This window comes from Apteryx rowi, unplaced genomic scaffold (genome assembly GCF_003343035.1).
Source record: "Apteryx rowi isolate R43461 unplaced genomic scaffold, aptRow1 scaffold_854, whole genome shotgun sequence".
NCBI classification, from domain to species: domain Eukaryota; kingdom Metazoa; phylum Chordata; class Aves; order Apterygiformes; family Apterygidae; genus Apteryx; species Apteryx rowi.
Window position 1 is genome coordinate 68,761 of NW_020451154.1, and position 26,875 is coordinate 95,635.

Sequence of the window (26,875 nt, forward strand, 5' to 3'; positions counted from 1 at the left end):
CCTTGGAAGAAATCCACTGGATGCTGCTTAAAATAGGTCCTCATATGTGCAATGTCAATTTGCCACGGTAAGAAAAATAACTTGTTTTTTTGGAGGACTATTAAAATAAATCCCACCACTACTCAAGACAGAGTTGGCTGTTCTTTAAATGGTAGGAAAAACACTATTTGCTTATTACAGTCACTATATTAAAACTGGATGAATTCTGTGAATATTTGAAGCTGTGGAAAGATTCCATCCCTCTTTTTTCAGATGATGGTTTCTGCAGATCTATCCATAAAGTCCAGGTATGATACCACTGTGTCTCAAATGTTCTGTGATTGCATTAATTTCTGCTTGTAAACCAATTACCTGAGAACACTGGCATACAGGGACAGAAGAAAGTCTGAACTGATAATTTGCTGCAGACAGAGGCTATGAAATGTTAATTACAGGACAGAAAAACACTCTCCTTTATGTTATCACTTTTGCCTGCGTGGCCTGGTAAGATAAGATATTGTTCCAAATTCAAATTAGTCAAAGCCAAGTTGGATTTACATAGCATATCAGTGACTTAATGGGAGAGAAATGAGCTGATCCAGATAAAAGGCATGACACCCCTAATCTGTTTACACATTGGAACAGATGGCAAAGCCAGACCTCCTTATACCTGTAAAACCTCCAGCTAGATTCCTTCCCTGCTCCCTAGGTGCTGCTCCTCTTTGCTGGACTGTGCCTGTCTTAACACTGCCTCAAATACACAATAGGCCTGTGTTAAACTTGTCAGTCAGGGCCATTCAGAGAAACTATAGTAACCCAGCCAGGTGCCAGTTCCCCTGTTTTAACAGAAAGAAGTCATTATAACCTGTTACACTTGAAAGGCACTTCTGCTTTTGACTACAATAGGTGGACTAATGTCAGCTACTTCCTGAGGGTGCATTAAGCAAAGCATTAGGCCAAGCCATTCAGACAAAGTAACTGTGAGGATCTTCTGCTACAGGCCTTGCAGAAACACATTTGTGGAAGGTACATATATGAGACGGTGTGGAAAGATGACACATAAAGGGTTAAAAACTAACCTCTTTTGAGCAGTATTATTATCAAAGCAAATTTCAACCTCTTTGCAGACTGATGGCCACATGAATCAGCCTTTGACCGTCAATGTGGCCTGGCTGGATGTTTAGTTTGTTTTTATCATGGGGGAACTTAATGTACCATGAAAGCATTTTGTGCCCTCATGATTACCACCTTTGTAATATCATTTCTTACTAATTGTACTTCATAAGTTGTTAATATTCAAACCTACTAATATTTTCTTCTGTATGAAAGGAGCCAAATGGGAATGGTAACAACCCACAGCTAATGGAAATTATTGCTTGTTTGGCTGTAAATATCTTTATGCCTGATCTCATTTTTTCACCTGATGCTTCTTGCTTGACTGTATGTACCATCTAGTATCATCATCCTGTGTGCCATCATCAGACTGAATGAATAAGACATTATGTTGATAATTTTGAGATTTCAGAGCAAAATGATGTTCAAATTCCAACCATCCAATACCTCTTCCAGTTAATCCACTCACCAGTCAATGTTGACACTGAACAACACTGATGACTGGATGCAATATTGCCAAAGTGCTGTAGAAATAAGACAGCAAGTGCCTGACATACACGAGAACTCCATAAACTACCAGGAGGTGAAGTCACAAGGGTCCATAGATGAAAGTTTCATTTGGGAACTTTGAGACAGAGCACAGGTTGGGTCTCTAAAAACAGAAGCATCTCAAGTTAGTCTTTTGATTTTAACCTCTCTGTTCCTGGATTCTATAAAGCTGTGATATAGCAAATTACCTTGAACATTTAAGCTTGATTTGTTTGTGTTTGGATCAGTGGATTACCTGCCTATTCTGGCTGAAATGGCATCTTTTCAGTTCTGCATACCCTTTGCACTGAGGTGGTTTCTACTGTTCCTGTTCTATCTGTAGGAGAGGTTTACATGCAATTCCAAATGCTACTTATTCCTCCTGACAATTTAGTTAATTTTTGAGCCTGCACCTTCATCCTATTTCATTCCAATGCCCCTAAAGTTACCTTATGATCTGTTCACCTTAAGTGCCAAAGCGTTGGGTGTATCTTTTTGTAATCATGTGGCATCACTGCCAATTAGAGACATGAAGGCATGTGTTCAGTACGTTCTGGGGCGTTAAGGTGATTAATGGCAGAAAACAAACTGTACAAATCCTAAACAAAATCTTCCTTTCATTAATCCATTCTGAAACCAAATGCCAAGGTATTTCTCTTGATGCATTAGTGCTTAAGCATGCAATACATTTTAAAAGTTTGACGGTAAGGCAGTAGATTTTTTTTTTCTGATCTGAAGAGGTTTATTCAAAACTCTCCACAAGAAGCATATTTCAGCTTTATTAATCATAAAATAAGGGTGGAAATGATGAATGTTTAGAACTATGTTTTCACAAATAGGTCAACCAGGCCTCAATTCTTTGCCCAGTTGAGTCAACAGACTCTTCAAATGATCTCATCAATTGCTGAATCAAGTCCTTAACATCCATTTCCTGTGCACATTTGCACACAGAGGTAAGAACCTATAACGCAGGTGAGATTCAGAAAACTACAGTGCCGTCTTCTGGTACCTTAGTGTCACGGGTAACCTACAGAGGCCTAACCCCAAATGTGCTCTGCTATCAGTTTCCATCTAAAAGATTCCTTTTGTGGAAATACGCTTTCTTTGTGCATGCACAAAACCTACCCAGAGCTCTGTAGATCCTGCTCTGTTACCTAGTCACCTAGCTGCAAGGCAGGATGGTGCCAGGTGTCAGAACATCCAAGCGTCTGTGTATCTTGCATTTGATAGAGAAGTGAACTGTAGGGAATCCTCACCCAAGAATATAAATAACAAATATAGATAAAGAGGACACTGCTGTTGTGACCAGTGGTGTGTATGGTATCTTTTTCTTCTTCTTCCAGACAGCAGGAACGTTGTCCAGCATTTGAAGACTTAACTTTGCTCACATCAGTGCAGAAGGTATGTGGTTTAGCTTTGCAAATGTACATTATTGTAATACCTGGGAAAATGAAATTTCTCAGAATGCCTAATCTGGAAGGAAAAGCTACAGAAACTGAAAGGCAAAGAACAAGCTATAAAGCAGCGAGAGAGTATTGTGGGTACAGAACTCAAAGAAGAAAGAGACCCAGGATATAGTCTACTTGGTTTTAAGTATCAAAGCATTAACAAATATTTAGCAAATCAATGGCAAACAAATCTTTTTCTTAGGACCAGAGCGGAATGTTACTGTGGAAAAGGAAGAAAAGTGTAAAAGAGATATTTTATTTCCTTGGAATTAAAATGTATGTTAGAGAAAATGCAAGACTCGACAGAAAAGTGAAGCTATATGAAAATCCTCTGCAAGTGCTGACACACATTGGGACCTATGGCATCAGTTGGAGTGACATTGGTAATAAAAGATTTGAAAGATTTTGTAAAGGAGCTGAGGAAAAGGTGAGTCCAAAATGAGGAAAAATGGCAGAAAATGCTGGAGATGACCCACAGAAGCTATAGGAAGCTGAAGATACTAATTTTATGGAAAAGTGGGCAAGACACTAGAGGGAGTAAGACCGGAAGAGTAGGACAGACCACACACAATGGGGAGAGGATCTGGAAGACAAAGAGGAGAAAGATAAAAAAAAAAATTGTCAGATGGAAACTAGCAACTAGCTGGAGCACACAGGAGTGTCATTATGTAGATAAGGAGGCAGATGTGAGCAACTGATCTCAGCACTGAAATAAAACAACAAAAAAGAAAAAAAAAGAAAAAAAAAAAGGAAAACTCAATACTAGGAGTCCGAGTTATGTTCAGAGAGAACATAAGTTCTCTTTAGGATGCAGTAAAATTGACATTACTAAAATTTAACAGGAGGATTCATTTGAGTTGGATGTGAAAAATCTCCATTTAAAATCAGATATTGTTGTTATTGTTGTCAATATCATCATCATTATGTTTGGCACCATTACTTTTGTTTCTTAAAAACCTACCAAAGCAAGCAAATTGCTGTACATTTTTATATTCTGAGCAAATGAAAAGGAATAGGATGTGTGTCGGATAAGTAGCAATTTATCACTGTGCTAGGCATTTTGGCAAATGAAATGGTAATTATTTCCTTTCCCTAAGAGCTTACATCCTAAACAGAGACAGCAGGTACAGTCAAGGATCCAACACACAAGGAGGGTGAACAGCGTGGTACCACTGCATGTTAGTTTTGGTCATTTTTCCCAAGAAAAATGAAGGCCAAATGTAAGGAAAGGATAAAGAAGGACAAGGCAGACAGAGTGGGCAGGCTGAGGGAGATCCCTACTTGATCAGATTCAGATGGGAAGAGCAGAAGACAGTTTCTCTCAATAATAGAAACTTCCTTCAAATTAACTAATTTACCAGTGCCAAGAAAGTAAAGAGTGAAACTGATCAGGAAGAAATCAGGAAGAGTAAACAGCTCAGTTAAGGTGTCTGATATATTTCAAATAAATACCTTTCTGCACCACATCATTTTTATTTCAGTGAATTAACATGTTTCAATGTAAGAGTTTCTTAGCTACAAACTTCTGGCCAGCTTTACTCTTACCACATAAACAAGATGGAGTGTTTTAACAGCCTTTAGTAACTTAGACTTACATACTGTCAGCAAGAAAAAAAAATTATAAATGGAATTCTAAAAGAATTGCCTGGGAGATCTTTGCTTTAATTTCATTGAAAAAAGCCTAGAGTTGCAGATACTTTTCAGAAGACTGGAAGAATGGGTGCTGGCTAAAAATGGCAATTTTTTTTTACCTTACTGATAAATAAGCTGTTAGCTTGACATCTGTCACAGGTGAAATCAGGGCTAACCTGATATAAGGTCCAATTATTAAGGAATTAAATCATAGTAAAACAATTAATGCCAGTCAACATAATGTTGTATTAGACCTAGTGTAGTTTATGTTGATGACTGAGAAATAAATATGATATCAAAGCTGTTATAACGGGTGGAAAGCACAAAGAGCCATTTGTAGTAGCGAACACTAAAAGAGAGCAGGCAGATGCATGCTTCATTTTTGTTTGTAAAAGCTATTGAAATCCTTGGTGTGCAGATTCAATGGGTAGGGCCTAACAGTGCTTAAAGCAGACTTTGAGCACTGTTGAGAGAAATCTGTAGTGGATCCTTCTCTGCAGTGTTGCTTCCCAGGTGACATCAGTAGTACATACTGCTTCATTTTGTGGCACTGGTTCAGAGCATAGACATACCGTCCATTCAGACAGAAACAATAGAGGGGATGTGAAGACAGACCACGCCACATACCTCTCATTGGGCAGGATGGATACAGAAACAGTGTTTTTGCTCTCTCTTTTCCCCATTTACTCTTGCACGAAACAATCCGCCAGCTGAGGGCCACAGGCCCCGGGAACATCTGCACAGTCTTAGAGTCCCTGTTCTGCAGAAAAAGGGACTGGGAATATCAAGAGCTGTGGATTCAGCTGGACTTCTTAAAGCTCCCAAGAATCCAAAGACTTTCGGGATGCTGGGTCTACAAGGTCTATATCATCCAATGAACATAAGCAACACACACAGCGGTCTCTTGAAGCCTATTTAGTGTATGGCAATGATTCCCTTAAGTGAAGATATCTTGAGGTCGGTAATCCGGCATCTGCTTAAGAAACTTTATTTCAGTAGAAATTTTCTGAGCAGCTTCTGTTCAGACATTTAAAATAAAAATCCAGCCTTCAAGCCCCTGCTGATTTTATTTTTCTTTAGCATACTTTTCTCAAATTATGAAGAATACAGCTAATGCAGTATGTTTGTTCCCAGCTCAGAATGTGTTCCATAGTTCAAAACTACCATTTAATAAAAGGAACACTTGATGTAGCAGTTACCATAGTAACGAGACATGTTTACAAAGAAGCCAAAATGGAGAATAGTGTGTGAGTGAGGATGCAGGATCTGGGTGGACTACTGGAACTGCACAATTTCTTCATCTTTATTTATTCCAGAATTCCTTATGTATTTATTTTGTGCAGGGATGATATGTATGAAAACTGTGGTTGCACAAAGCTGTAGAAGAATATGAAATACAATATGATAGAGTATAATCAACTCTGCAGTAAAATCACAGTTACCGGAACTCAAGATTTCTGCTCTTTGAAGACTTAGAAGTACCAGCAATAAGTCAGGCTCTTACCTGACACAATCTCCAGGAGCCTTACTGCTAAAATTTCAGCACTCAAACTCACCACCAGAAGCACTGAAATGTCCCTTTGGGTGCCAAAATCAGAGGCCAGCTTCTCAAATAAGCTCACCATGTCAGGTCTGGAGATCTTTTGAAAAGGTGGCCAAAACTATCTGAGTGGAATGGGATGGATTTAAAAGTTATCCAACTTTTATCCCTGCATGAAAATTTCCATATTTAATTTAACAAACTATTTTTGCACAGTATCTCTACCTTTGGTGAAGAAACGACATCGCCTCTGTGCTGCCAGAGAAAAATTTTGTGCATGCATTTGACCAATTAACCCTAAACTATCCTCACAGACTTTCCCGGAACTATTAGTTTACTGTTTAATATGGTTTTGTGTTCCAGCTGAGTACTATGCACTCTGACAAGTAGGCCATCAATATCCTACAAAAGAAGCCTCCAAAAATCTGATATTCTGACCAGCCGTTCTGCTGAGAGATGACATTTTTGGAAATCTGAGCTGAGCCTTATCCTTCGAGCCGCTAGAGGTAGATCTGTGCCTATCTGCATAAAGTACTGATCTTGAATATTTACTTCCTTTCTGCTACCTTTTATGACTCAGTTAAAATATATGATCTAGTTATCTGAATACAGGGCTATGAGGTTGGAGTTTTTTGTTCTTATCCTGTTTTCCATGACTTTCTAAGAACAGGGCTGTTGTACATCATCACTTTGCTTCAGAGCCATCTGATCTTTCAGTGAGGGGAATAACTACCTGCCCATCAAACCTTTCATGGCTCCTGAGAAATTGGCTAGCTACTACTCATAAAGTACTTGAAGGGAAAATTGCTACATACTGAGCCTGATTCATCACTGCATTCCTGGTCTAACTCTGTTAATGGAGTAATAAGATGTTGAATTAGGATCTATATCATCTATTTCAAAAATTTTCAGGAAGAAAAACTAAAGCCCAAATGGTAAAAACATTGGGCAATTTTTTTCCCCATTTAACTTAGCTGTGCAGTCATTACACTTTAGAAGCATAAGAATTGCTCCAGAATTATTTGTACTATGGATTTAAGTTAAAATTCATGTTTTGAATAGAAGCTCATTTTTGTCCATTTTCATCTTTTTTTTTGTCATGTATCATCCATCAGGCTTTCTCACAACTGTGTCATTAACCATTTATTTATATTTCTCTAGTTTATTTAAAATCAGAAGACAAAAAATGTAATTTTGTTTCTTGCTAACTGGGGAGGAAGAAGAATCGCTGTTGGTTTTTCCTTTGAAAGAGGCTCAGACTCAAAGGACATTGCCCTCAGACATACAGGTAAATGGGTCATTGCCACACCTTTCTGGCTCTCAGCCCCTTCAGGCTATCAGCTTGACTGTCCACAGTGCCAGGACTCTGCTTACTGTAGGATTCACCTTGCTTTCAGCTCCCTTTCCTGAAGTGCTGCCCACAGTCCCAACAGCTGCTGTGTGGCCAGGTTGACATACTGTTTTTTCTTGTCACAGTATCTTTGATGTGCCTGCACCAGAAGATGTTTGGTATAGCGTGACATATTTCTCTTGTGTGTCTCTTGAGATAGGGAGAAAGGCAAGGATTCAGATCAACATGCATGATCAGTGAGTCCCTGCAGAACATTTGGAGGCTTTAATCCTTCCTTCTTGTTCTATATATGCTTCTCCAGAAACACGTCTCTTGTTTGACGAGCTTGCTGCTTCACTGTGTGGCTTCTCAGAGATTCCTCTGACAACATTTCTGTGTGTAGGAAACAGCTCAGCAGATCCCATCCTCCCAGCTTGTTCACCAGTCTCTGGCTTGGGAAGAAAATAGTGACTTTGTTAGGACAACACTGCTAGGGCTTGCAAATCACGGGCTCTCATAAGACAGAACTGGAGCTCACATTTGGGTTGCTTCCCCTTTCTCCAAAGCAGGATTAGGTAGCCCATTCCTAACATACAGTTTTTCTGAGATATCCTTAAAGATCTTCACTGATGGGGACTTCATAACTTCTTGAGACAACCTTGTGCTTCATCATTAGGAAGTGTTCCTTAATATACAGTCTAATTTTCCTGGCTACAATTTAAACTTTTCCCTACTTGTCCTGTAGCCATTCAGTATCTTCATCAGCCTGGCAGCCATTAGCATGCCTCTCCAGAACTTTCCCTTGTTTAAAATAATCACAGTTCTTTCAGTGTTCCTTGGAGGTTTTTGATTTTCCTCATTGCTCTTTTCCAGACCCTTTCTGAGTAGCTTACATCTGTCCAGAAGTGCAGTGCTCCAAACTGGACATGTTTCTCTAGATGAGCATGAGTAGAATAGTGTGATTGCTGTTGTGTGTCTACATTCATATTTATATTTCTCAGTACACATTTCTCTTTTTTCTCAGGAGCTTGAGAAAGTCATGTTCAGCTTGTGATCTACTAGAGACAATAAGCTGTTCTCTTCTGTAAACCGGTGGCTCCCTGTCCTCAGTTGAGGTGAATGATTGTTCCTACCAAAGTGCAGCACTTTGCCCTTGTCCCCATTGAACAGCATCCTTCTTGTTTCAGGTTGCTGCCAGGAGATGTATTTTAATTTTAACTGTATCTTCTGAAGGTGCATATTGACTTCCTCTCCCCACTTTGCCCTGCTTACAGATTCTAACAGGGGAATTCCCTATTCATTACTAGACCTACGAGAGACCTCTGGTGAATTGTATTTGACACATCCACCAGTCTGCTAACAATTGGTGACTTCTCCCTGAGTTTGCAAACCAATTGGGAACCATTTTATAACAGCTTCATCTAGACCCTAGTCTAATGTGCTTATGAAGAATATTGTGTGAAACAGTATCAAAAGACTTACTGAAGTGGAGATACCCAACATTTACAGCTTTTTCCCCTATCTGTCAAGTAATGAATAGACAGGATTTGTTCTTGACAGCTGCATGTTGGCTATTGCTTGTCTCATTCCTGTCTCTCAACTGCTTAAAAATTACATATTTGGGTTATTTGTTCCAATATTTTCTGAGTAGGGAGTTACCTACAATTACCTGTGTCATCCTTTCCCCCACTTCTGAAGACAGCTACATCTCTGCTCTTTTTTGGTTTTCCGGAAGTTCACCTTTGCTTCAGGTTCTCAGAGACAGCTGCTTCAACCAATTCTATATGTACTTTAAGGTGAACTTTAACAGCTTCACCTCTGTATAAACATCTGATTTCTCTGAATATTTCATAACATGACTTTTTACTCTTCGACCTCAAACATTTGTATGTTTCTTGCTGATGTTAGGCACTAACCCTTTGAGTGAAGACTCTGTTAAAAGGCACTAAATACTTTGACCTTCTTGGCATCATCAGCTATTATTTTTCTCTCTGGTTGAATAAAAAGCCAGGCCTTTCCTTGATTTTGCTCGTATTACTAAGCAGTAATGCTTTACTATTACCCTCAATTTCCTTTGCTCACTTGATACCTATTAAGAGATTATTATTATTATTATTATTATTATATCACAATAGACAAAAGCCCCTACATTTTGTTAAGTAATAATTAATAACCTAATTGCACCTCTGGTACTTCCTGATCTTCTTTCTAAGATCTTGGTCTGTGGCTTGTTGTTTTTCCTCAGAGGGGAACACTATGTCTCTCCCACTCTGATACACAGCCCTAGGCTGCAATGGCCCAGCACTAATTGAGATTGTCCCAGCAGGTCTAAGTGCTGTTCTACACTTCTGCTCTTTCCAGAAGCAGTAACATGTTGTTAATAAACTGACCGGACAGCCTTCTTAAAACCAAGTATTGTTTATTTAGAAGCAAGGCTTTTCAGAGAAAATCAATCTTTATGCAATAAGCTGTCTACTCACATGTTTAGCTCACTGGTTGTCTACACATGGTGATCTTGATAGGTTAAAGTTTCCAGCAGACCCTCTCTAAGGTCTGGGCACAATAATCTTTAGCTCCAGGATCAGCTACCTTACCTTCAGGATATAGACAAGTATTTCTTACAGCAAAACAGACTTTTACATCATCCTGCTTTCCAGAGATGAAAAGGATTTATGAATATATTTTTGTAGCTTTTGTTTCACCCATTCCCAGCACTGGAAAAACAGTTTTCCAATTTTGGGAGGTGTGACACAGAAAGAGGCTATTGCCATGGGTTTTCCCTCCGTGACCTGACCTCCCCTCCCCTCCCCCACCCCTTTCCCTTTCTACTGTGTTCATTTGGAAGTAATTTATCTAGATCTAGCTGTTGCTTTCCTGTTTGATTTTTTCCAGTGGCCTTCTTTTAAATAAAGTCAATATATTCTTTACAGGATATGTATCTCATTGACAAGACTGCATATAGGGCTCCCAATATTGCTGCATGATACTGATTCTACTCCTCATCTTCCATTAAAATGATTCCTGGTGTTGTACATTACGGGATTAATTGTAATGACAGTAGGTTCCCTGCCTCAGGGAATGTGTTGCAGCTGTTGCAAAAAACTTCTTCACTTTATTGCCTATTAAATGCATCTACATGGGCTAGTAAGAGATAGAATCCTATTTACCTATGGGATATACCTACCTATTTGATATATGTACCTATATATATAGTATCTGTCTCTCTCTATATATATATACTATCCACCTATAGTAAGAGATGGAATCCTATTTTCCTTTTTTCCCCCCCAGTTCTGCATATGCACTGCCTTTTCTGACACCTCTGGCACCTCAAAGAAAGAGAAAAGGTCACATTGGGTTATTATCAGTCAGTGCTTTGAGGGGAGGGAGGGCTTCTTCAAAGGTTTAATATCACTTAGGTGACTCCCCTTAAAACAACATCATTAGAATGTTTTCTTCAAAGAGGAGCTGTAGAGTGTGTGGTGAAAAGGTCACTCAAATGTTTGTTATGATCATGATGACCCACCACCTATAAACAAACAAAAAAATCAACATATCAAAGCAGATACATTGTATCAAAATGCTATACTGGAATTGCCATTACTGTAGTAAGTCCATATACAAATGCTGATATACATTGAGGGCCAAAGTGTGAGACCCTGTGTTATTAAGGCTACTGAGAAACACAGAGCTGTTGCTATAGCTGTGTAAAAACGCTGGGTGTTATTAGCAGGTGTGACTCTAGATCCGAGGCCAGAAGAGGGAATGGAAGATTACCGCTTTAAAAATGTCTTTTGTTTTTGAGGATACCAAAGTCATAGAACAGGTGAATGAAATGATTTATGGCTGGACTGGCAAGTTCTGTCTGGAGGAAAAATAGTCCTGAAAATTGGAAAATATTGAAAATCATGCCTGCAGCTATTGAACGAAGGCACAGGGAGAAAGTGGTAGGCCCAGAACTACTCAGGGCTTAACTAGGGGCAATCCTAAGCAGTTCTACACTCTGCCCAGCCAATCTCTCCCTTTGTGCCTGTGACCTTCCCTCAAGTATTAAGTAGAAAGTTTTTTTCTTAGACTATAATCTTGATGTGCTAATACATTCTTAACGCTCAGGAGTAACACAGCAGTAGATGTGAATAATACAGCCTTCCTGGGCTTCCCCTAATGTTTCTAATTTATATAAATGAAGTATTGTGATGTTAAAAGGGGTTTCCTGATGACTGCATGAAGTTAAACAGCTGCTGCTGGTAAATGGGAGTAGGCTATTTAAATAGCAGAGATGTGGACTTCATACAAAAATATTAAAGGAAACCACATACACTCATTGAGAGTGCTGCTTAATCCTAGAAGTTAGCCAAACCTCAGGCAAAGAGAGGTTCTCATGGAATCATTTTGAGTGGTTTTGCAGGGAAAAACAAATACTGCTGCTTTCTGCTAAATTGTTTTTTACTTTGAATTTAGATGTAGCAGTGCCTTTGGCTTACAAATTTTGCTAGTGCTGACTAGCTCGTGTTCTTTATCACAAGTCTTAGTGTAGATCTGCTTCATTTTTTCTTGCATTTTAATATGACCTAGATTTGGTTCATCACTGGGTGTGGATGAGCTACTGGGTCTGTGAACCTGAGTGAAATATTCAGTGAGTAACACCATTTAACAAATTTCATGATCTTCAAGAAATTTTCTGGCCCATAGACTGGTAAGACCCACATGTCTTACAGCAGGGTTTTTCATCTGACAGGGTGAAGGCCACATCCAGCTTTTGAAATGTCATTGAGAAGTCTGCCAGCATAACCAGTGGACATGTCAGACATATTTCCTGCTTCTTCCTGATCTTTTGCATTTTATTGACATGACAGACTGTATTCCAGCAATTATGCAGTGAGAAGAGAATTTGTGAATGGACTGTCTCATCTGTCTTTCCACCAAAGTCATGGTATTTGGGCTGGGGGGGCCAGGTGACTTGCTGTCTCCAGGGCTGCAGAATGGGCCCCAATACAGGGCACAGTGAGGGAACGGGAAGAGGGGACCAGAGCTCAGATCAGAGTTTGGAGGGACACAGGTGAGATAAGATATATCGGAAAGTTGCTGTCCTCAGTCAGTAAGAGCAGAGGGAGGTTGCTGGAGATGCACATGGGGATTTGGGAAATGTCTTCTTAGCTTGATCCAGCTAGTCAGCTGCCTACTCCTAATTTTTATTCAAGCTAGTTCCTTCCAATATGCAGTTGAAGAGCCTTTGTGTGCAGAATTGAGGCAGGTGCCTGAAGAGGGACATTTAGTAACTTCCAAATGAGATGGAATATCAGTAGGAATAACAGACCAGCCACTTTTGCAAGCTGGTGGTTGCTGATCAGTGCTAGGAAAAAACCCTGACTGCAGGCAAGCTTATTGAGATATGTTTAGTGTTACAGTCTAGAAAAGCCAACTGAGCCTACTCCAGAAACAATACAGTGCTGGCTGGATACAGTGCAGTGTCTATTATATCTTTGAGATACAAGCCATGAGACAGTGAGTAACATATATTAATCTAATAGCGGATACACAGACCAAACACTTGAATACAAGAGTGGAGCGACTCATTGGGTGTCATTGCAAAGCTCATACATCTTAACCACTGGTGGCAGCTTTTTGTATACAAGCTGCACTTTATATCCCTGGGTGGAATAAAGATCGCGCAGCAGCCAAAATGCTATTAAAACTTAAAAAGCAAATATGTGTTTGGCTTTATTTTGCTTTTCTTCCACTTGTTATTGTGATCACTACAGAGCCAACTTTAAAAGAGCAGTGTGAGAAGGCCATATCACTCATGTAAAATGTTTATATACTGTTTAAAACCCTAGCTGCCTGATTTTTCTTAGTAATAGTCCTAAAATTACAAAGCCACACTGAATACTGTGCCCACTGCAACTGCTGAGGAAATGCCTGTGATATACATTGTCAACAGAGAAAAAAAAAATTTTGCCAGGAACAAAGTTAGAAAGATCAGAAGTTTGTGTTGTTATGTATAAAAAAAGGCCAGAAAAATAAGGGGCAAAGGAAGGAGAGGCAACACATAACACATTAATAAGAGAAGTGTAAAAATGGATGTTCAGGTACTGAGATTTGGATATCCAAAAGCGTTAGTGTTAATTTGCCTGTAAGCAGTAAATTTCCCTCACTTCAAGCCAATTGTAATGAATTAGTTCAGCTTTATACAACTAACTTACGTTAATTTTGGTAGTTCAGAAGGAGATAGCATCCATTCAGCTAACTGTTGACCGTGAATGCTGCTCGTTCACTAACCTGTAGCAAATTATAAATGAATTTGGGTGTTCCTGAAGAAAGATCTGCTTTCTCCAGTCAGGACCTGTGATACTGTCAGGTGTACCAAATGGTGGTCCACAGTGGACCAGTGGGGTAGGATGAAGTTTTCTGTCCACTAGTGACAGAACTTTTTCAGGGCAGAGCACAATCTGTGGAGGCAGAGCAAAGGAAGACAAGACCTTTTTGGTATAAGGAATATTGAAAATTATTTCTTTAGAGGTCATATAAAGGGTTTAATAATACTCAGCCAAGAGTTGACTGACAGATATGTTGCTCTGCATGGATCTTCAGGAGCTGGTTTTCCCAAAGGCATAACCTCAGGATTATTTGGTAAAGGATGTTCCAAGTTCATGCTGAATAGGAAAGAGAAATTGTCCCCACTGACAGTGTATCACATGCTTCCATGGATTCATTCACTTGGTGTTTCTGCAGCTGGAGTGGCAGAGACAGGAATTATGTTGGACACAGGCACCCTCAGTTCACAAATGGAGTGTTTTAATTCTGTCTGCAGACCTCCCCTAGACAGCAGGCAGAAAACTCTGTGCATGGATCAATGCTGAATATGCAGTAGTGGCTCTAAGGTCAAAATTAGATGTTAAATTCCACTGCGAAGGTAATGAAGAAGCAGTATGTCTTTATTTGCTCCACTTTTAAGGAAGATTCTTGCAAAGGTGCAGTCACTGTCAGTACAAACAGGAAATACAGCATAAGAAAAGTGGTTTCTGTAGGCCTAATTTAATTTTCTCTATGATGACTGAGTAAATAAGATGACAAATAGATGTTTTGATTTTTTTACATCATGTTACTATTATGCCATTGTTGTTATTAATTATAATAACATGATTCCACCAACAAAAAATATCTCCCATATTGTTTATACATTGAGGTACAATTACATAATACCCCATAGCTTGGCATGTCCTCAAGGTTGTGCATGAGATGTATTGCTATGTATGAACAGTGGAATTACCTGAACATAGTTATCTGTACATCTGTACTTTCATTTTACAGTATGATCTGTGGGTGATTAAATGAGGAAAAACAAACAAACAGATAAACCTCTGTTCGTATTTGCTTCACAGTCAGAGGATTTGTGCGCTCATGCACTTACTTAATGGAAATTTGGCCCCAAGAGAGCTAAAGCACATGTAGAGCTTCAAAATAAAACTTGAAATAGCACTTTCATACTTAAAACACCTACACAGTGTGACTGGCACTCTCTTTCATGCTGCATCTAGAAGGAGAATAAGTTCTGAAGCAAAAGTGACAATTTCAATTGATTATATAATTCTTCTTCCTTTCTTATAAGCCACTGTTGTATTTTGTACCTAACAACCACTTATTACAACCTGAAGCTACAAGTGAATCAAGTCTATATATAGTCCATAAGCAAGCATGTGATCCTTGTGGAATGACAGGTGAATGTAAACAGAGAAGATGCTTACTCACTGCTGGTGTTCAAACTACTCAAGATTAACTTGGGAACATCGTGCCAACTATTGCAGTGAACATTTCTGTAACATGAAGGAATATTTCACAGCAATGACCTTGTCAACAGACTGAAAGGGTTTCTAGAGCACTCCTTTATCAGTTCCCTCACAAAACTTTCTATCATACAATGCTCTTTTGAGACACACATCTATAAAACTGACAGGAAAGAAAATGAATTGGCTTTATTCCCCTCTATACATACATATAGATCATTGTGTTCCTGGCAATTCTCCAGTGCCATATTCTTGTCTTATTGGTATGGCTACCTTAGAGACAAATAATGCCTGGTGCTGAGTTAGAGGTTGTTGTTATTTTTCTTAAAATATAAAAAATGTTTTATGAAAGCAGTCTCTGAAAATTTTCCCCCTTGATCTAGAAACCTTGGTGTTTGGAGACAGAGTCAGGGCTGAGTTTCTCTCAACAAGCTTTGAAGAGTTAATATATCAGGAGTATTTCCAAGTAGATCTAGTGTCACATTTATAAGACTCCTACTGTATAAACTGCAACTCAAGTAGATTCCCCTTAATCTTCCCACTGGAGTCTGCAAAGTCTCCTTCTTTCTTATTTGCCCCATGATAGAAATGAATGGTATAAATTCTGTAGGTCCCCCTTCCTCTCAAAGGTACATGATTGCCAAAATGTGCCGAGTCTCTCTTGTTTCTGAAAGCTGATTCCTAGGCTTTTTAGCACTCACTGGACAATGGCCACAAGCTGCGATGACCAAAACCTGCCTGTGAGCTACTGAGTATTGACATTTCTAGATCTTCTGCCTTTTGACCTAACTATGCTATAATGAAAATTAAAAAATAACTTTCCAGGGCAGCTGGTTGTTTTGATACCAATTGAAAAAAAACCCTTCCTAACTCACAGAATAGGCAGTGGGATCAGACAGCTTCTGAAAGCCATGGGGTAAAAATTCCTGCAAATGTTTATATTATTTATATTAAATGAGAACTGATGGAGGGGACAGAAAGTTTTCCTCTTTTCCTTAAACCTGCCTTTTGGTGATGTAAGAAGCTTTGCAAGGGTAGAGATGTTCGTCTTATACCTCTGTATGTCTTTCCACTTTCTCACTCATAGCTCTATAATGTCTCTCACCTAGGAAGACTGATGGGGGCGTTTAGCTAATGATAATCCCATTAGAGTGATGTGTGCTCCAGAGTGCCACAATGCCAAACATATCACGCTGAGCTAGTCAGAATATTTTAATAACTGCTTGATATTATATTGTTTGTCAAAGTCAAAACACTTTGTGGAGACTCATCAATTCTGATGAAATTTCAAAAGGGCAGTGACTGAGGCCCATTCTCTTGTCATTTCTGTTGAGGGAAAGAAAGAAAAGGAAAGCTTAAAGCTAATCTTTCAAAACTGAAAATAGACTTCTTGATGTAGTTCCATTTTGTCTGAAAAGTTTGTTTTTGTTTCATCAAGAAACAATTTTTCTTGAAACCTCAGAATTTGTCAAAGTTGGAATTAACATCCTTGAGACATCTTGCTTTTCAAAACCAATGGAAAAGCTTCCTTTGGCTCTAATAGGTCCAGAAACAAGTCCTCAGTGGATCAAGGCTGACATATTACATATAAATTACTTCTCTTCTGTAAACATACAAAACATATTTTTTTCAGCTGCACCACAGAATGAGGCAGTAGCATCGGATGATTCAACACGTATGAAACTATACTTCTATAAAACTATTGATAACACAAAATTCTGGCTTCAGTGATCCAGTATAGATTCAGTATCAGAATTTTTTCAGCCGAGGAAATCTGAAGCTGGGGGAAAGCTGTGCATTGCTGCCCAGAAGGCCAATGGCATCCTGGGGTGCATCAGGAAGAGTGTTGCCAGCAGGTCGAGGGAGGTGGTTCTCCCCCTCTACTTAGCCCTGGTGAGGCCACGTCTGGAGTACTGCGTCCAGTTCTGGGCTCCCCAGTACAAGAGGGATGTGGCACTGCTGGAGCAAGTGCAGCAAAGGGCTACAAAGATGATTAGGGGACTGGAGCATCTCTCATATGAGGAAAGACTGAGAGAGCTGGGCCTGTTTAGCCTAGAGAAGAGAAGGCTGAGAGGGGATCTTATCAATGTGTACAAGTATCTGAAGGGAGGGTGTCGAGAGGATGGGACCAGACTCTTTTCAGTGGTGCCCAGTGACAGGACGCGAGGCAACGGGCACAAACTGAAACACAAACAGTTCCATCTGAACATGAGGAAAAACTTCTTCACTGTGAGGGTGACAGAGCACTGGAACAGGCTGCCCAGAGAGGTAGTGGAGTCTCCTTCTCTGGAGATGTTCAAAACCCACCTGGACGCAATCCTGTGCAATGTGCTCTAGGTGACCCTGCTTGAGCAGGGGGGTTGGACTAGATGATCTCCAGAGGTCCCTTCCAACCTCAACCATTCTGTGATTCTGTGATTCTGTGATTCTGTGATTCTGTGATTACATAAGAGCATCACAGTTTGTCTTCTTGATGGATTCTTTTTTGTAGCTCTTTTAGCCGAATCTCACAGAAAAAAAATCTTCAAAACTCCTCCCCACACACTTCTTCTTTAGCAAGTGTTGGTCATACATCATTCTATCAGAACATCAAGAAAGGAATTAACTCTTTAGGATGTAGGAAAATCATTCTGAACTAACACTTCAGTTTGGTGAGAAAATGTAAACATGGGACTTCTGTCTGACACATCAGCGTGTTGAAAGAAAGTCTAAAGGACAAATTGAAAAGTGATCCTTGGGAAGGGAAGGTCCCACATAAGTAAGAGTGTGTGCCCAAATGAAGCTGGGCCAGACCCAACCTCTGCACAGCCAGAGCAATATCAGTGATTTCAGGCGATGATTTTATTCTCCCTGCAGAACAACTGGAGGAGGAGCAGCACATCCTGGCAATATGTCTCCAGGGTAGCCTGAGGAGCTGTTGGTTGACATGAGCATTAGCACTGCAGGAGCATTGCACAGGAGCTGAATCCTGCCTCCTGAGGCACTGGCAGCCCCCACTGCTGCCTGCCCTTAGCTACGGCACTGCGAAAAGAAGCCCCTGAATTCAATTCCCCCTTCCTCGCTTCAATTCCAGGGAGAACGATGGAGTTGATCCAGGATTATCTCTACAAGACTATTTCCATTAAAGCCAAGTGAGAATTTTTTTCCTTCTTAATCCCTAAACTCTTTAGTTCTGGAAAATTAATCATGAGCTTTTCTGGTCTTATTAAATAAACAAATATGTGTCTGAATGATACACTGCCTGTCATTTTATCTCAGTTAAAGACAAAATATGCTTTGTAACCCTATGACATTCCTTTGTGTTTTTCATAATTGGAAAAAATGTTGGCATTTAGATTCAGCACAGTTTTGGATATCAAAAAATTCCCTATTTCATGTAAAATCTCTAGCTCACTAATTAGTTTCCAAAGCTGGAATCAGGTGTTTGTAAGCCATTTAAGTGAAATAAATTAGTATTCTATAGAGAATGCTGTAGGCAAGGCTGTTTACTGAGCTAAACTACTCTTTCAAAACTTTACAAAACTGAAAAGTGGCAGCTTTATAAATGTTGGATCTTCTGAAAAAAAATCTATTTTTATTTAATACCATCTCTAAATCTATGAATTTGTGTCTTTGAATAAACACCTGCTAATTATTTTTTATCCAATCTCAAAAATAATGCATACAATGAAAGGTGTGAGAGTGATGGAAAAAGATGACCAAATACATTCCTGAAAAGTACTTGAAATAAACCCATTTGTATTAGAGCGCTCTCTTAATCATAAGAATGTTTACCATTGATGAAAATTGTGGGTGTTAGACCATTTCAATTACTCTTAGCTATCTAAGGCTTCAGGCCTGCAGTCAGTGACACATACGTTTGACTTCAGATAACTGCATTACAGTCTGTTGAAGTCACAGGAAAGCGTGTGCGTTTGTAGGCTGAGACATAATCAGGCATGTCCTGTTTTGTTGCTGTCTTGTGCACAGCCACACAAATAATGCCTACACAAAGTGAGTGCAAAATAGGAAGGTACTGAATCAGAAAAACAGCACTTTACATTCACCTCAGATTTTTTTAATTTTTGTGCAAATAACTATACAAGACACAAAAGCACCTGTTTTTTCATGTCAAGTGGCTTTGGATGTTAGGGGACAACTGAATGCTTCATAAAGGAAAAAGAAGAAAAAAAAGAACCTCCCAAACCCATTAACCAACCCGTTTCTATTACCACCCATATGTGTATGTAAATACTTCACAGGCCAGGTTCTCTGGCAGCTGTGATCTCAGGGAAGGCAATGGAGTTGCCAGACATGTGGAAAAAGAGTATGAACCTGAATCTGTGACAAAATCTTGTAGTTAATTCATTATTTACAATAACAGTTGGAGCCATACCTTTACCATCAAAGTCAGAGAGCAAGTAGATGTATCAATGTCTTGCCAAGAACGGTCAGAATTTTCAGATGTATTCTGAAGGAAATCCACACATTTTTACAGGTGATGTAAACAAATCATCATTAACTAGGCAGCTAGTATCCAAATAAAATATCAGATATAACTGATTGGTAATACTAGTTGTTTGGGGTGTGTGGAAATGATATCTGCTCTTTGAAATCGTCTTCTTTTGAATTCCCTGATTCCTTCATTTTCCTTGAAACTGTCAACCGATCCACACATATGATCACTGCAGTTCAGTTTGCACCCTGAGAAAAAGTCTGGGAAACTTTTGCAATATTGTAGCATTTCTGCTTTTTCCAGAATTTCATTTTTTTTTGCCCTACTGCTAGACTGAAACAGGATAGAATATGTTAATTTCATTCTTTCTTTTCTATCCTTCATTGTTTCCTTTACCATTGCTCCCAGCAGGTCATAGGAGGGGTCTTTCTCATATTCCCAGAATTCAGTGATGTAGAGGAGAGGAATTCTGTCCTGTAACCTTGAAAAATGACTTCCAGATTGTTGACTTACGCGTGTACGGGAAGAAAATAATGGAACTTTCAATTCGCTGTCTAAACAAAAAACTCAACATCTATAAAAATAGCTGAAGTCATTTTATTTAAACTGAAAGTCTATGCTTCCTTTCATTTGGAGAGAATGCAAACTTTTTATCCTATTTAAAAATTATGATGAATTAGAAATGAAAATGCTACTTAGAAGAAAAAGAAAAAAACCCTACAATATTTTGTTTCCTCATTTAAAAAAAATCCAGTTGTCAAGAAGAAAGTTTTATTTTGCCACTAAATATACAAATAATGTTCTTCTCACTGAAGCTGTTCTGATTAGCAAAATTACTTTTCTCAGAGTTAAAAAAAGAACCTCCTGAGCTCTGTTTTGAAAAGTAGTGTAGGGGTACAGTTCCTTCCTCAATGGACAATGTGGTGGGAAGGAGAGGGATTGTCCTTATTGTGCTTGCAAAAGATTATCACCAGGGTTTTGTCTTCAATCTGTTCCAGTTGAGGAAATTGTGTACAGCAAAGTAAAAGCAAATATACCTGCTTCATATAATTCTGATTTAAACAGTCCAGAACATGACTCAGTTTCACTTTCATTAGAAGTGAAAATATAGAATATTTTCTAGAATACCAAATACCAAAGGTAGCTCATCTACCTTCTTATTTTGGGCTAGCCCCTGATGGGCAGGCAAGCAGCCTCGCTGCTCATGAGAACTGTGGTGTCCACCAGGACTAGCTCCCATGTCTTTCACTGCTCCTGCTCTCTCTTTTCAGACAATGGCTGCTCTTTTGCTTTCTCTAGGAGCACTTCTCTTGGGAAGAATCAGCTTGCTCCATGAACCATGAAACTGCATTGTTCCTATCACTGTTTTCCTGTGTGTGAACATCAAGAGGGAAATATGTGCTAGGAGCTTAATTATTCATTAGCTTATGGCCAGCTTCTTCATACAGCTTCCTCTTTTATAAATATGACTTCAGCTGATTCAATAATAATAAGCCAATAATACTGTGCCTAAAACAATTCCCCTACTAAGAAAGAGGTGGAAACAGATGCTTAGATTGGATGGCTGGCAGATTACTGAAGCTTTTCTTCTATAAACCCTGGATAGACTAGCATTCAATTTAACTCAAGTAACTTATCTTGCTTTAAATTGTACCCCCTATGCAAAATGATGCCAGGAAACCAATTCAGAAGAGTTCATAATTTGTCTACAAGAGGAAATTATTTTCCTCTGGTGAGTTTCTGAAGCTTAGAAATATATTCCCAGAGCAGGCATGGTAGCATAAAGCATGAATTTTTTTAGTGCACTCATTGTAATACAGCAAATGAGATGGTATCCACTGTGCTGTACACTTTGCTTTTCTTCAAATCACATGTGAACATGAACCTTCCTAACTAGCATTAAACAACAAAAAAAAATCACGTTGAAGCCTGAATTTCCCAACATACTTAATTTTTAGATCTCACAAAATATTCAGTGATGATAGTCTATCTGACTGGTTGTCTCAGTTTTCTGGAGCCTTTTTTTTTTTTTTTTTTTAACATTGCTCTGTTTCTGTAAGCTCCAGGATAAAAGTGTGTATATATATGCATGCATGTATATAGACATATATACATATGTATGCACTAGGAGTTCTTGTAAGCATTATTTTTCTCCCATGGTGGTGACCTATTTGACTATAGAGCAGGACTATAGAGGTCAGGTAATAGTATCTGGCTTCACTTCCTTTCTAGCTGCAAGATTATAACTCATTTTCAGCAAGTTTAGATAAAATGCATCTTCCAGTATATAAAACATTTTATTCTTTAGCAGTCTTCTAGTATATAAAAGGCTACTAGAAAGAGGAAAAAGACCAATTGTTTGCTGGGTATAGCACTGGAAGAAGTTGGCTTAATTTGCAACAAGTGAAAATTGGACTAGATAGGAAAATCTTCACAATAAAGAGAAGTGATGCTCTGCAAGAGGTGACATGGAAATGCTGTTAAATCTCTTTCTTTGAGAATTTACAGAACAGGTTAAGTAAAAATTTGTCTTCTGTCATCTAGATATACATGATCCTTTTTCAGGACAGAAGAAAGGACTCAATGGTATCTCAAAATTCTTTCCAGCAAAATAGTATTAGCACAAGTAGTTATCTAAACTCATTTAGGCAAACAGCTATCATGACTCTGGCTTCTATTTATATTACATTAAAATTTTATTGGTTATATACAATGTTAATCATTCATAGCTATTTAAATCCTTGTGTAATATTTGCATTAAAAATATGTTACATTCTAAATGCCAGGTTATTAAATAATAAAGGAGAAAATGGCAAGATCAGATAATGCAGGACCTAAGAAGATGACACAAATTTAGAAAATGTTATTCTTAAAGGAGTTCACTAATTTGGGACATATCACTACCCAGGAGCTCAATTTAAGCCACTCATCCCTCAGTTCTCAGGGAAGACTGAACTTCCAAAGTTTCTGTCCCTTCCCTGGTACCTCAGGCTGATCAGGACTTCCAAAAACCAGAGTTTGTTTCAAAAAGGAATCACCTCCAGTGAAAGACCTACATGATCTTAAGTGTCTAACTGATGTGTCTGTTACTCTCTGACTCTTACCTGAAGTACAGTGAAAGGGAGACTTTTTCTCTTTTTGCTTAACATTACTATGTAGATGAAACTATGTGATAGTTAAAGCATATTTTGAAAACTGGGATGTGTTTTTCAGAGGTAAATCAGACATATCCATGTGCTCCAAAATATATTAGCATCTGTCTGAAAAGAGAAGGAAGAGGAAATCTGAGAGGACAAACTGTTCAGGAACATATTACATGTATAAATTTTATTGTCATCTATTCAAAGGAGTTAAATGAGATATACAAATTGTCCCAGAGCATTGTATTTCTAGGACTATAACAGTATCAAAATAGATAAGAGTTAAATGGAAAGAGAAAAGTCACTGGTCTTTTTGAGCTAGCTGTTTTATAATTAAAAGTACAACTCACTTGGGAAAAATGTTTCTTAATCATTTCATCTCCACTGATGACCTTACTTTCTTATCCTGTTAATAACTCAATTTTCTTCCAAGTAAAAAACAATAGAGGAGATGCACAAAATGAAACACAAAATTCAGCCCTTGAGCAAGAAGGTCTCAAAACACCAAAGAAATCAAAGCGCCTATTGCCATCTGTGGTAATTCAGCTGTTTACAGTCAATATGATAATTCAAAGCCTTATCTGTCAATGCTATAATGGCATAATGATAAAGCAATGGGGATATTAAAGTTCAACAGATTTATTGAATATGATCTGCATCAGAGAGCTTATACTCCAACGGATTCCTAACAACTGGTTTATCAGATGATAAGATTAGTGACAAAATGGTTATACTTTGTCATCATAAAAAAGTGGATGCCTTTTGTTAATACAGCAGTCTCTTTCTTCTCATTCACAGTAATTTTAGTGATATGATATATGCTCTCTCTGCCTAACATTGTTCTGAAGAGCCATTATTCCACAGAGGAAACTGCAACACTGCAAAAAAGCCCATGGTTCGAAGTCAGCTATGCTGAACCTAAATTCCACCTGATGGTCTAGGGCAGTTTGGTGAAGAGACATATTAGTTAATTCCCCAGAAAAATAATTGCATTCAGAAGAAAGAGTGGAAGCAAGTGGGAACAGGATGAGAAAAAGCAGGAAAAAGTCTTGCCTACCCCTCCAGATAGGGGGAATAGTTCCAAATTACTCTCCCAAAATCATAAAAAAAAAAAATCAAGTCTTTTAAAAGATCCTTCCAATCACAGGTATGTAGCTTAGATTACAAAACATTTGGTCATATCTTCAGCTAACGTAAATTAACCTAGAGCTATTCCCTTCAAGGGGAAACACATATTTAAAACAGCATATAGAGATAGCCTAAAACTTCACTTTATCCAAGACATTTTGTGAGAAAGCCTCAATTTTCCTCACTTTCATAAAAAATGTTTTTGCCTAGCAAATCGGTTTTTCAAACACACAGATCTTTGGTACGTCAAACAATAGCAGCAAAATACGGAAAATTTCCAGGCACATGGTTATTTCCTATAATACTTGCTATTTTAATCAAGCATTTTCAAATTTAAAAAATGGTCAGTACTACTTGCTGACCTCTTGGCTGAGTAACTTCTTTGGTCGTAGCTTTTTTTCTTTAATCAGCAAAATGCCATGAATTTTTAAAGCTGTCTGATTTAAATATCAGTCAGAGGCTCAATTTTTTACTTATTGTGTTCAAGCCTCTTTACAGACCTAACTTTTACTTCTAACTCCTCAATGCACGTACATAACATTGAATGACCCCTGATAGGAGTGCACTCACTATCAAAGTGGAATATATCTAACAGCAGGCAAAGATTGGAAGGGAGAGAAATGCTGTGTGACTTGCCTTGTTCCTCTATAAACAAGCCATTATTTTCTGACTGTCTCAGATAAGAGACAGAAGTGTTGCTGCCAAAAGAAGGAGTGTTCCCAGAAATGAGAAATGCATGGGGCCAGGCCTGCAGCATCTGCAGCTCCAGGTGCTGCGTGTGGAACTTGTCCTGTGTGTGAATAAAGGACCTCCACTGAGCTGAAGGACCAGAAAGAAAAGGACATATGAGGCAGTGGTTTTGCCATGCTGTGCTTGAAAGCAGGTCTCATGGAATGAAAGTATATAATTTCTGTGTTGATTACCAAATCAGTGCTGGAGAGGACTGCTTCTCTGTTGCACATTAATGCCTCAGTAGAGTATTCCTTCATACCAAACCTTGTTTGTATAGAGTTCATATGATTTCATGTATCGAATTTTCTGAAGCTCCTTTTCCATAATTCACTTCCAAATTACCATCATTTGGATTTTTTTGCTCTCACACAACCTTATAAGCAGGTTTGTGTTTGCTATTATCTATTATTCATGGTTTTGTATTTAAAAAATCCTACCCCTACATTTTATTTGGTTTTGTGGGCATCTTAGTTGATTGCCAAAGATTGTGAAACTAGAGGTGGCTGAGCATTCAATGCATCCAGTGTCAGTATGAACTTACAGACTTCTAAACAGACATAAATTATCAGATCAGAAATAGAAGAGAGAACAGTCTTGATAGTCTTCAGAGATTTCAGAAAAGCTTTAGTGATTTTGGTTTAATTCAGCCTGTTGAAGATGCCTGGCAGAACTGAGGAAGTGCTATGGTAAAGAGAGGGATAAACTTTTGGCAGACATCCTGCTGCTTTGATTTAACATAGATGTTAGTTGTCAGAACTGAGCTAAAATCATAGAAAAGTTGTTGATGTTTTCTTCAAAATGTCATCTTTGTGAAAAATGTCAGTGACCTCATAAATCCAGTTGAAGAAAAGAACAGCAATCTTTTTTTTTTCTGAAGAGAAGCTAAAAAATTACAAAAAAATTTGCCAAGGATATGGTTTTCTTTTGGATCTACTGTGTGAATAAGTTAAAAGATAAGACCTTGTTCTTTTACTCTTGTTTCTCAGCACTGCTACAAAAGTTCATGGAATATTTTTAATTATTTGACTTCTTAAAATGTGATATACATCAGAACAGATTGCTTTTTAATCCTTTATACCGCAAAACTGTGACTTGAAGTGTTTGCATGTAGGAGGAACTGCCTAATAAAGGTGCACTATCACTTTTAAGTTTTAATCCTCTATTTTTCTTTAATATAGCATTTTGTCATTTAAAGATCGAAAGGGGCTGGGAGAGGGACAGAGGGACAAAAGGGAGGATTGAAAAAGTCCTATACCTTCAACATATTTGCATAAATAGCATATTTGCTTTTTGTAAGCCAATAGTTTTAAAAAGGTTGCACTATAACCCAGAAAGCTCAACTCACTGGTAGTGGTATTCACTGGCCAATGCACAATTACTTATGCCGCACAGGCAGGTAGAGAGGAACTCTGACACAAACTGAAGTTGCCCATATTATTAATAATGCATTTTCCATCTTTTTCTGAGGACCAGCACAGCCACAGCTGTCTGCAAACCTGAGCAAGCTGTGTAGGTGACAAAAACATGGCAAACTTGGGAAATTTGAGAAAGGATATAGTCATATTTAACACTGCTTCCTGGCTATATATTTTCCCCTGAAGAGCTTTCAAGCTGTCAACATCCTTCTAAAAATAAATAAGCCTACAAGCAATGCAGCAATGTCTTTATAGCTGATGACAAGAATGAGTGTCTGAAGGCAAATGAAACCCCTAGGCGACTGACACATTGCACTGCTAAATTGGTGAGAGGAGACCCAACCCCAATTTTGACCCATGGGAAAAAAGATTCAAATCTACCAATTTTAAGCAAGAAAAGACACTTCAAAGAATTGTGGGCAAAGCCCCAACTCCTGAAACTAGTACCTAAAACAACAACAAAAAAGTCATATTATTTAAAACAATGGGAAAAAATGTCCTTTAATTTGGACTGATATTAATGCCGTATGTGGCAGACAGAAGATAAATGAGGATGACACAAAGCACTTGTTACAGAGCATACAATGCCTTCTTTGACTTCGGCTTTGAGGTGTGAATCAAGGGAGCTCAATTCCATTTTAAAACAGAAAAAGTGACTCTTAACAGGACCA